Source organism: Capricornis sumatraensis, chromosome 7 (genome assembly GCF_032405125.1).
Source record: "Capricornis sumatraensis isolate serow.1 chromosome 7, serow.2, whole genome shotgun sequence".
Classification (NCBI taxonomy): domain Eukaryota; kingdom Metazoa; phylum Chordata; class Mammalia; order Artiodactyla; family Bovidae; genus Capricornis; species Capricornis sumatraensis.
In genome coordinates, this window is record NC_091075.1 from 76,837,369 (window position 1) to 76,847,761 (window position 10,393).

General features: G+C 38.5%; 1 pseudogene; it reads right to left on the reverse strand.

The window, feature by feature from the left end:
* Positions 1-210: 210 nt before the first annotated feature.
* Positions 211-534, reverse strand: LOC138082333 (HIG1 domain family member 1A, mitochondrial pseudogene; annotated as a pseudogene).
* Between the last annotated feature and the right edge of the window lie 9,859 nt (positions 535-10,393).

The following is a 10,393-nucleotide window of genomic DNA, read 5'->3' on the forward strand; positions in this document are numbered from 1 at the left end:
ACATGTTTCTTTCGTGCTGCTCTGACTTCCCTGAGTGACCTAGCTAGTGAACTAGTCACCAGTAACTTGGTCACCAGGCAAATCAAGCCTGCAAGAAAGGAAGCCAGTATTCAAATTACCATGTTCTTGTCTGACCCAAACAATTTATTTTCAGCATAAACATATAACCTCAATATGAGATGTCTAACTAAAGCAAGCACCCCCAACAAGACCAAGACAGCATCTCCTCTTCTAAGGTTTAGGTTTTCCCCAGAATTCTTGATACAGGGAATAGCCCATACCAAGGGTCATGGCTCCCACAACAAAGCCTTGGGCTGCCACACGCATGTGGATCAGGTGAACAGACATTTTAGTATTTCCCCTGCTCTCCGATCTATATAATCCATATGCAACAATCGCTGCAAAACCTGCCATTCCAATGGGGACAAATGGTGCCTCTCTAGCTTTTCGGATAAGTTTAGATCCCTGATCTTCATCATATGAAGAAAGAGAAATATCTGTGTCGCTTGACATAGTGACTGAAGAATCTTCAACTTCAAGATGTTTCAGGTTCCTACAGGCCTCTCTCTAGTGTACTTTGTTATACCATGAGAACTAAAATATTGAATTAGTCTTCCTTCTTGTGCTTATAGCTAGAGTCTATTACAGGAGAAAATCCAAGCACAATATTACCCTGTTATAAGAACTATCAGGCTTCCCTAGTGGCATTGATCATAAAAAGCTGCCTGCAATGCAGGAGACTTGAGCTAGACGTCTGGATGGGGAAGATCTACTGGAGAAATGAATGGCTACCCACTCCAATATCCTTGCTTGGAGAATTCCATGGACAGAAAAGCCTGGTAGGCCACAGTCCATAGAGTTGCAAAAGAGTTGGCCATGACTGAGCAACTAACACAAGTACTATCATAATAACAAAAGTTATTACAAGAAGATAAGACTACGCTTTATCTCATTATTTCTGAGATAAGTACTTTTTTCTCTTGGAAGAAAAGCAGTGACAAACTGACAGTGTATTAAAAAGCAGAGACATTACTTTGCCAACAAAGGTCCATATAGTCAAAGCTATGGTTGTTCCAGTAGTTATGTATGGAAGCAAGAGCTGGACAATAAAAAAGTCTGAGCACCAATGAACTGATGCTTTTGAATTATGGTGCTGGAGAAGACTCTTGAGAGTCCCTTGGACTGCAAGGAGATCAAACCAGTCAATCCTAAAGGAAATCAGTCCTGAATATTCAACAGAAGGACTGATGCTGAAGCTGAAGCTCCAATACTTTGGCCACCTGATGCTTAGAGCTGATTCATTTGCAAGGACCCTGATGCTGGGAAAGACTGAAGACAGGAGGAGCAGGGGATGACACAGGATGAGGTGGTTGAATGGCATCACCTACTCAATGGCTCAGTGGACATGAGTTTGAGCAACTCTGGGCTCAAACTGGGAAGTCTAGTGTGCTGCAGTCAATGGGGTTGCAAAGACTGGGACAAGACTGGGAGACTGAACAACAAAAAGGTGCAAAATGAAATGCTTCTGCTCCATGCTCTACCAGTAAACAAACCTTTTAGAAATGTAGATTCCTAAGCCCAGGTGAAACAGAACCAGCTATTTGCAAGCCACCAGCTACTTTCTCCCTGGTAAGCACTGAGGAGCTGGAAAGATATGAGAGCCTGCTCTCTGCCATATCCACCATCTTTTAAGGTAAATATGGAATTAGGATGTGAATAATCAAGGAAGCAGGATTGGCCCCAGATAACTAGATGCATATGAAAGAAATGATTTCAGCAAGCCTAGACACTTGCATTTTCCCATATATAGAATATCCCTGAATCTCTTCATGTGAAAGATCTGGTTTTTTCTTAATTAACAGTAATCTTTTGTTATTCAGATTACCTACCCTTTGCAACCAATGTGTGTATATATAGCCTGGGCCTTCCCTGCCTCTTTGGAGTCAGCTCTCTGGGGGTCACCTGAGATACGGTCTCCTGTCTGGAGTCCTAACATACCCACTGAATAAAGCCTAACTCTCAACTTTTAGGTTGCTCTTTTTTTTTTTTTTTTTCTTTCTTTTTAGTCAACATAGGTAATGCAAGATACCAACTAATGAAGTAACATTTGGATACTGGCATGAGGAAGTACTAAGTACTGGATGGAGGTAGTAAAACTATTTCAAGCAGTGTTCAGAGTGTTCAGGGAAATGAAAAGGTAAGAGTATATTGACAAAAACTTTCTCTTTGACCAAACTTTAATCAGGCTCCTCTGAACCTTGATTTTGACTAGGCCTAGATTTTGGCCCCTATCTTTCCTTTGTTCTACCTAGCCCAACTTTAGAAAGAATCCTACTAAGTCAATTTAGCAAGAATTCTCTCAACTTTGATATCTGATCAATTTCCTCATCTCTTCACCTTTAATGTATAAATCCTTGGCCTTCCTTTAACAAGAATCCTGTTTAGGTCAGTTTAATAAGAATCCTGCTACACTTAATGTCTTCTCTTAATAACTTTCCATGCATTGACCATTCATATTGGCTATGAAGCCCCAGCTGCATTTCTTGTATTCAGAGTTGAACAGAGTTTCTCTTCCTTTTACAATAACCTTATGGTAATAGTCTTTGCTCTGCTCAGCCTGCAGTATCTTAGTTCCTCAGTTCCTCAATCAAGTGTCCAACTAGCACTCTCTGCAGTGGAAGCTGAGTCTTACCACAGGACTTACAGGGAAGTTGGGTGATAGTTTTGAATGAATTATTTGAAATTTTAACATGTCAGAATAATTATTTCTTTAATAATATGATACATCTGAAAATCTTTATTCAGCATGACTGAAAAACATGTGGAAATTCAAATTTTTCCTCTGTTTAAGGGAGTTTGCAGTGTGTTTCCAGAGACTGATAGGTAAATATTAAGCATAATGTCAAAAAAATATGATAAAGTGCAAAATAAAGCCACAGAAAAATATTTTTTGGCTCTGGGAAGCTCTTTAATTCTAATTTGATAGGAATTGGGAAGGTTTTAAGGAGAAAGAAACAGTTTAGCAGGCTGTCAGGTAAGAATAACATGTCAATAAGAAGAGAAGGGAGTGACAGTGAGAAAATATATTTGAGCCAAAGGGAAATGAGTATTTTAAGTCATTGAATCTTAAAATCTTGGAGGCTGCTGGAAAATTGAATGCAGTCAACACAGTGGATAAAGAAAGTTTTGCATTTGAAAAAGTAGAGTGTGAGAAAATTCAGCTTAAAATTTGTTTAAAGATGACAGGTTGGACACAAGTGTCTCCTTTCATTCCCTGCCAAAATCTCATGTAAATGACATAAATGCCACAAAATGGCATATATTGTAGGACAAAGAGGCTGAATAAAGAGATAATAGTAAAATATTTTGAAAAATGGAAATGGATGAGTGATAATTGTGATGAGTGATATATCTTGAGATGAGGGTGTTTCTTTAGAACAGAATTTAATAGCCTTTAAAGGGAGACAATATAATCAAAATCTCTATAGCATATCCACAAAATCCAGCATAAAATATTTTAAGTATATGTGTATTACATATATTAGACATGAAAGAAGCAAAAAAAAAAAAAAGGAACTATAATTAAGAAAAAAAAAGGATTGGTCAGTAGAAACTGCCACCATAATAACTCAAATGTTAGGATAGCAGACAATGATTTTAAAACTCTGTCATAAATTTTCAAAATAATAAAGAAAATCCACCTGCCAGTTCAGGAGATGCCAAAGAAGTGGATATGATCCCTGGGTCAAGAAGATCTCCTGGAGTAGAAAATGGCAATCTGCTCCAGTATTCTTGACTGGATAATCCCATGGACAGAGGAACCAGGCTGCAGTCCATGGGGTCACAAAGAGTCAGATACAACTGAGCAACTGTGTACATATACACTGATGGGCCTAGCAGTTATCATACTAAGTGAAGTAAGTCAGACAGAGGAAAACAATTACCATATGATATCATTTATATGGAGAATCTAAAAAATTATACAAATGAGCTTATATATAAAACAGAAACAGACTCGCAGGCTTAGAAGTGAACCTTATGGTTACAAAAGTGGAAAGGTAGAGGGAAAAAAATTTGGAGGTGGATTTTAACATATAAACACCATTATATATTAAATAGTAGTAAAATAGGCAACCCCTTGCAATGCAGGAGACCCTGTTTTGATCCGTAAGTCAGGAAGATTCCCTGGGAAATCCTACGGACAGAAGAGCCTGCCAAGCTACAGTCCATGGGGTTCCAAGAGTCAGATACAACTTAGCAACTAAACTGACCAATCAAAATAAACAAAATAGATAATCAACATACCTTATAGCATAGGAAACTCTACTCAATACTTTGTAATAACCTAAATGGAAAGATAATCTGAAAGAGAATAAATATATGTATAAAGGAATCACTTTGCTGTACACCTGAAACTAACATCACTGTTAGTCAATTATATTCAAATATAAAGTAAATTTCTAAAATATACATATGTATTTGTAATAAATAAAATGTTTTTGAACAGTATATGTATATGACAGAGATTTCCTGACCGACTTTAAAAACATAGTCAAATGATTATAGAAGTGTGATAATTTGTTTTGGAAAAAAAATATAAAAGACTGCTCATAAATTTAAATCAGTTATCTGTTTGGACTGCCTCTGTAATTTATGCCTGAAATCTGACAGGAGGAAATATAAATAAGGCTTTTTAGCTTTACCTTGTAATTTTTCAGATTTCAGTCACACTTAAATCATTTTTCCAAGAGTAGAAGCATAATCAGATTAAGAAAAAATAAATAAAAAAGAACTATGCCTTCCACAACCATGTTAAACAACCAATGCACCTAACCTAAAAGATTATATGTTCAGATTCTGATGTTAAGGATGATAAATCATTTATATCTGTCTAAACATCTGTTGTAAATTTATCTGCCAAATTCTTTGCAATTACGAAATACGAAAACCTCAGATTATGTAAATAATTATGTATATGTTGATCCTGGAGTTATAAAGTAAGAATGTCAAAATGTGTTAAAGTAATGAAGTGTTTGAAAGGATTTCTAGAATGCGAAATCCACTAGAATGCCATTGTTTCTTGAAAGATTTCAGGTATATGATATAGACGTATTCATGACATATTACAAAAAAGCAATTTTGTAACCGGGTATTTTTTCCTGAGAAGAAGATTATATTAAACATCATCAAGAGCAACCACATTGGGAATACCTTTCCAAACCTTCAGTCTTTTAAACATAAGCATCTGGAGGGAAGAAGAAAACTGTGTAGGATTTTTTTTTTTTTTTTTCATGTCTATTGAGGGCCTGACAAGCAAATGCAGACCTCATAAAGTCTTGGCATCATCAACGACTTAGCATTTATCCAATTACCTTTGCCAAGGTCTGGATTCACTGACAGAGAAAGGGTGAGCTGAGTTGAGAAGTAAATTCACTCAAAGTCTGTTTTCAATATGAAACCCAAGAAATGGGACCTTATTTTGTGTTGGAAAAGAAAGACATTTTAAGGAAAAGAGATCTTTTATCAATCATACACTTACAATGGTAAGCTCTTGCTATCATATTATTGCAAGAATAAAATTTTATTATTAGTTCTATAGTATATTACTCTACTTGAGAAATGAAGGAAAAAATAAAATCAATTGTTTTAATCAAATGGGGGAATAGCTTGAGAAGCTAATCAGAAAAAATCAAGAGAACACTAAATTGCTCTGAGTACAAAAGGAAGAACAATGGCCAGAGAGGATAGGATGCGTTTGGAGATAGAGATGATGAGGTTCAGATGACAAATGAGCATGCAGAGGCAGAAAGGGATAATTAAGAAGACTTGTTATGTGATAGGAAATGCAGTCTCTAATCTACACTTTTAGGAAAGCTTCAGTTAAATCTACCTTCTTATCAATGCCTTCTGTGTTAATTTCAATGCAAAAATATGTGAAATATTCTTCACATAAGAATTTTTTCTCTTTATTATACCCTAGTTGTTCAACTCATCATCAGAGAGAAACTATAGAAGTAATTTAAAATCAGACTTGTCAATACAGGGATTGCAGACTTCAGTTTTCAGTAAGGTTACCAGAAGCATACTAAAGTATTTTTGATTGTGAAAATCTAAGAAAATTTTCTGGCTAGAAATGATGCTGAATTCTGCCTCTGTAAACTCACAATTTCTTAAGACATCTGAGTTTTTCTTGGCAAAGGAGAAGAGGTATGGAGCAGATACAATTGGGAATAGGATCCACAAAAACTGGTATGTATGTGTGTGTGTGTGTTCACTTGCTCAGTCGTGTCCAACTCTTTGTGACCCCATGTACTGTAGCCTGCCAAGGTTCCCTTGTCCATGGAATTTTCCAGACAAGAATACTGGAGTGGGTTGCCATTTTCTACTCCAAGGGCTTTTCCTGACCCAGGGATTGAATCCACGTTTCTTGCATCTCCTACATTGACAGGCGGATTCTTTACCACTATCCCACCAAAGGCTGAGCTGCTGATAAAGCATAAAATAAACCTGAAATCACATATGTCAGCTACATACCACCAGACACTAAGACAATTCCAGTGCCAGAGATGATCATGGAAGACATAGCAAGAAAATGCCATGAATTGTTGCAGTGTTGGCAAGTGAGTGACTGAGATTAAGAGAGTTAACAGAGCCTGAATTAGTATAAGTAGATCCAAATCCCCCAAATCATTGTGTTCTCTACAAGAATATCAATTGTACTTGAAAGGATTTGGGGCAGTGTGGACATTTGCCAGGATTCTTGTGTAAAATCTCCAAAAGTTTCAATGGGAAGGGGGATAAAGGATTCCTGAATATATGGATATTAAGAACAAATGCTCAACACAACAAGAAACTTTAACTTGTTGCATCAAGACAGAGTTAAAACACTATTATAAAAACCAGATATCAAAATTATTATAGTTATTATAAGAATAAAGTATATTTTAAGATCCAATTATAAATGCTATTGAGAATCTTAGGGTGTTGCCTGATCTCAAGCCTCAGCATCCTTTTTCTCTCAAGGAATACTTAATCCTATATACAGTTCTCCTCTCTTAAGATGGATTTTAACTTTAGACAAAGGGATTTTAAAAGCTGCTGCAGGTATCTCTGGTGGCTCAGCAATAAAGAATCTGACAGTAATGCAGGACTTTTGAGAGACATGGGTTCAATCCCTGGCTCAGGAAGATCACCTGCAGAAGGAGACAGCAATCCACCTTGTTTTCTTGCCTGGAAAATTCCATGCATAGTAGCCTGGTGGGCTACAGTCCATAGGGTCACAAAGAATTAGATACAACTGAGCATGCATGCACAATGCTAACACTTTGAGCCATGTTATACTTGACTGCAATGCAATCTTCCTCATGTGACATATTCCTTCAAACATGGTTTCTTTTCCCCTCAAAGACCATCTCTAATTTGTTATGATAAAGGGCTTACTGCTTCCTTATGCACAAGTCCATGTGTTAGTAACCCATCAAAGATCTTGTTTCTTTAGGACTCAGTTCCTGCCTTGCTTGGTCTTTCAATACTTTTTTCCCAGAACACGTTTGTGTCTGTGGCTCTGTTGTTGTCTGGTAAATTCCATGACACTCCTTTCTGCATCCGTGGATAAATTCTGCTCCAGAATTCACCACAAGCAGGATTTATCTGCTTGTTAAGATTTAATTCAATAGTCAGTTCAGTCACTCAGTCATGTCTGACTCTTTGTGGCCCCATGAATCGTACCACGCCAGGCCTCCCTGTCCATCACCAACTCCCGGAGTTCACTCAGACTCACATCCATTGAGTCCGTGATGCCATCCAGCCATCTCATCCTCTGTCGTCCCCTTCTCCTACTGCCCCCAGTCCCTCCCAGCATCAGAGTCTTTTCCAATGAGTCAGCTCTTCGCATGAGGTGGCCAAAGTACTGGAGTTTCAGCTTCAGGATCATTCCCTCCAAAGAAATCCCAGGGCTGATCTTCAGAATGGACTTGTTGTATCTCCTTGCAATCCAAGGGACTCTCAAGAATCTTCTCCAACACCACAGTTCAAAAGCATCAATTCTTTGGCACTCAGCTTTCTTCACAGCCCAACTCTCACATCCACACATGACCACAGGAAAAGCCTTGACTAGATGAACCATTGTTGGCAAAGTAATGTCTCTGCTTTTCAATATGCTATCTAGGTTGGTCATAACTTTTCTTCCAAGGAGTAAGTGTCTTTTAATTTCATGGCTGCAGTCACCATTTGCAGTGATTTTGGAGCCCAAAAAAATAAAGTCTGACACTGTTTCCCCATCTATTTCCAATGAAGTGATGGGACCAGATGCCATGATCTTCGTTTTCTGAATGTTGAGCTTTAAGCCAACTTTTTCACTCTCCTCTTTCACTTTCATCAAGAGGTTTTTTAGTTCCTCTTCACTTTCTGCCATAAGGGTGGTGTCATCTGCATACCTGAGGTTATTGAGATTTCTCCTGGCAATCTTGATTTCAGCTTGCGGTTCTTCCAGTCCAGCGCTTCTCATGATGTATTCTGCATATAAGTTAAATAAGCAGGGTGACAATATACAGCCTTGATGTACTCCTTTTCCTATTTGGAACCAGTCTGCTGATCCATGTCCAGTTCTAACTATTGCTTCCTGACCTGCATACAGGTTTCTCAAGAGGCAGGTTACGTGATCTGGTATTCCCATCTCTTTCAGAATTTTCCACAGTTTCTTGTGATCCACACAGTCAAAGACTTTGGCATAGTCAAGAAAGCAGAAATAGATGTTTTTCTGGAACTCTCTTGCTTTTTCCATGATCCAGCGGATGTTGGCAATTTGATCTCTGGTTCCTCTGCCTTTTCTAAAACCAGCTTGAACATCAGGGAGTTCACGGTTCATGTATTGCTGAAGCCTGGCTTGGAGAATTTTGAGCATTACTTTACTAGTGTGTGAGATGAGTGCAATTGTGTGGTAGTTTGAGCATTCTTTGGCATTGCCTTTCTTTGGAATTGGAATGAAAACTGACCTTTTCCAGTCCTGTGGCCACTGCTGAGTTTTCCAAATTTGCTGGCATATTGAGTGCTGCACTTTGACAGCATCATCTTTCAGGATTTGAAACAGCTCAACTGGAATTCCATCACCTCCACTAGCTTTGTTCGCAGTGATGCTTTCTAAGGCCCACTTGACTTCACATTCCAGGATGTCTGGCTCTAGGCGAATGATCACACCATCGTGATTATCTTGGTCGTGAAGATCTTTTTTGTATAGTTCTTCTGTGTATTCTTGTCACCTCTTCTTAATATCTTCTGCTTCTGTTAGGTCCATACCATTTCTGTCCTTTATTGAGTCCATCTTTGCATGAGATGTTCTCTTGGTGTCTCTAATTTTCTTGAAGAGATCTCTAGTCTTTCCCATTCTGTTGTTTTCCTCTATTTGTTTGCATTGAAAGCTAAAGAAGACTTTCTTATCTCTTCTTGCTATTCTTTGGAACTCTGCATTCAAATGCTTATATCTTTCCTTTTCTCCTTTGCTTTTCGCTTCTCTTCTTTTCACAGCTATTTGTAAGGGCTCCTCAGACAGCCATTTTGCTTTTTTGCATTTCTTTTCCATGGGGATGGTCTTGATCCCTGTTTCCTGTACAATGTCAGGAACTTCCGTCCATAGTTCATCAGGCACTCTATTGATTAAGGGATCTCAAATACTCGAGTAGAGACACAGTACAGAAACTGCTTCTTCTGTTTACTGGTCTATTTCCCATCACCTACAAGTACTGCTTCTTCAGTTTACTGGGCTATCTCCCATCACCTACACATGAAATGCATCTCCCTATCAGTTGGATTACACAGTCTAACTCTTCTATCTGTTCTGCCGCAATTTTTCCTAAGACAGAAAGACCTGAAAGCCCCTATTCCCAGAGAATTGGGCTCCCATCTCTTGAGGGGGAAATGTTAGGTAGGTAGAATTGGGAAATGGAGTCCAAAATGGCAGTGGCTAAAAACAAGGAAGGTCAAAGGAAGGTCCGAGGACCAGAGTGAAGACTTCAGGTAGAACAAACAGCACTCCTGGCTACGCCTAACTTGCATAAGGCAGGCCCAGGTGGAAGAAAACATATAAAAGGAGGAGCCAAAGCGCTTTCTCTCTCTCTCTTCCTCTCCTGCGTGCGTGCGCTCTTTCTCTCTCTCTCCCTCTCTCTCTCCCCCTCTCCCACGCGCTCCTCCACTCTCTTCCCTTCAAATCTTTTGGTTGGCATGCCCCCACACGTCAAGGATGGATTCTCCTGCTATCTTCTAAATAAAATAGATCTGTAACAATGAAAAAAAAAAAAAAAAAAGACAAGAGATCTAGATCTAAGATCTATTTACTGCAACTATTCCAACAGCATCCCAGAGCATGATATCTCAGAAGATGCCCTGGAAAACCCCAGAT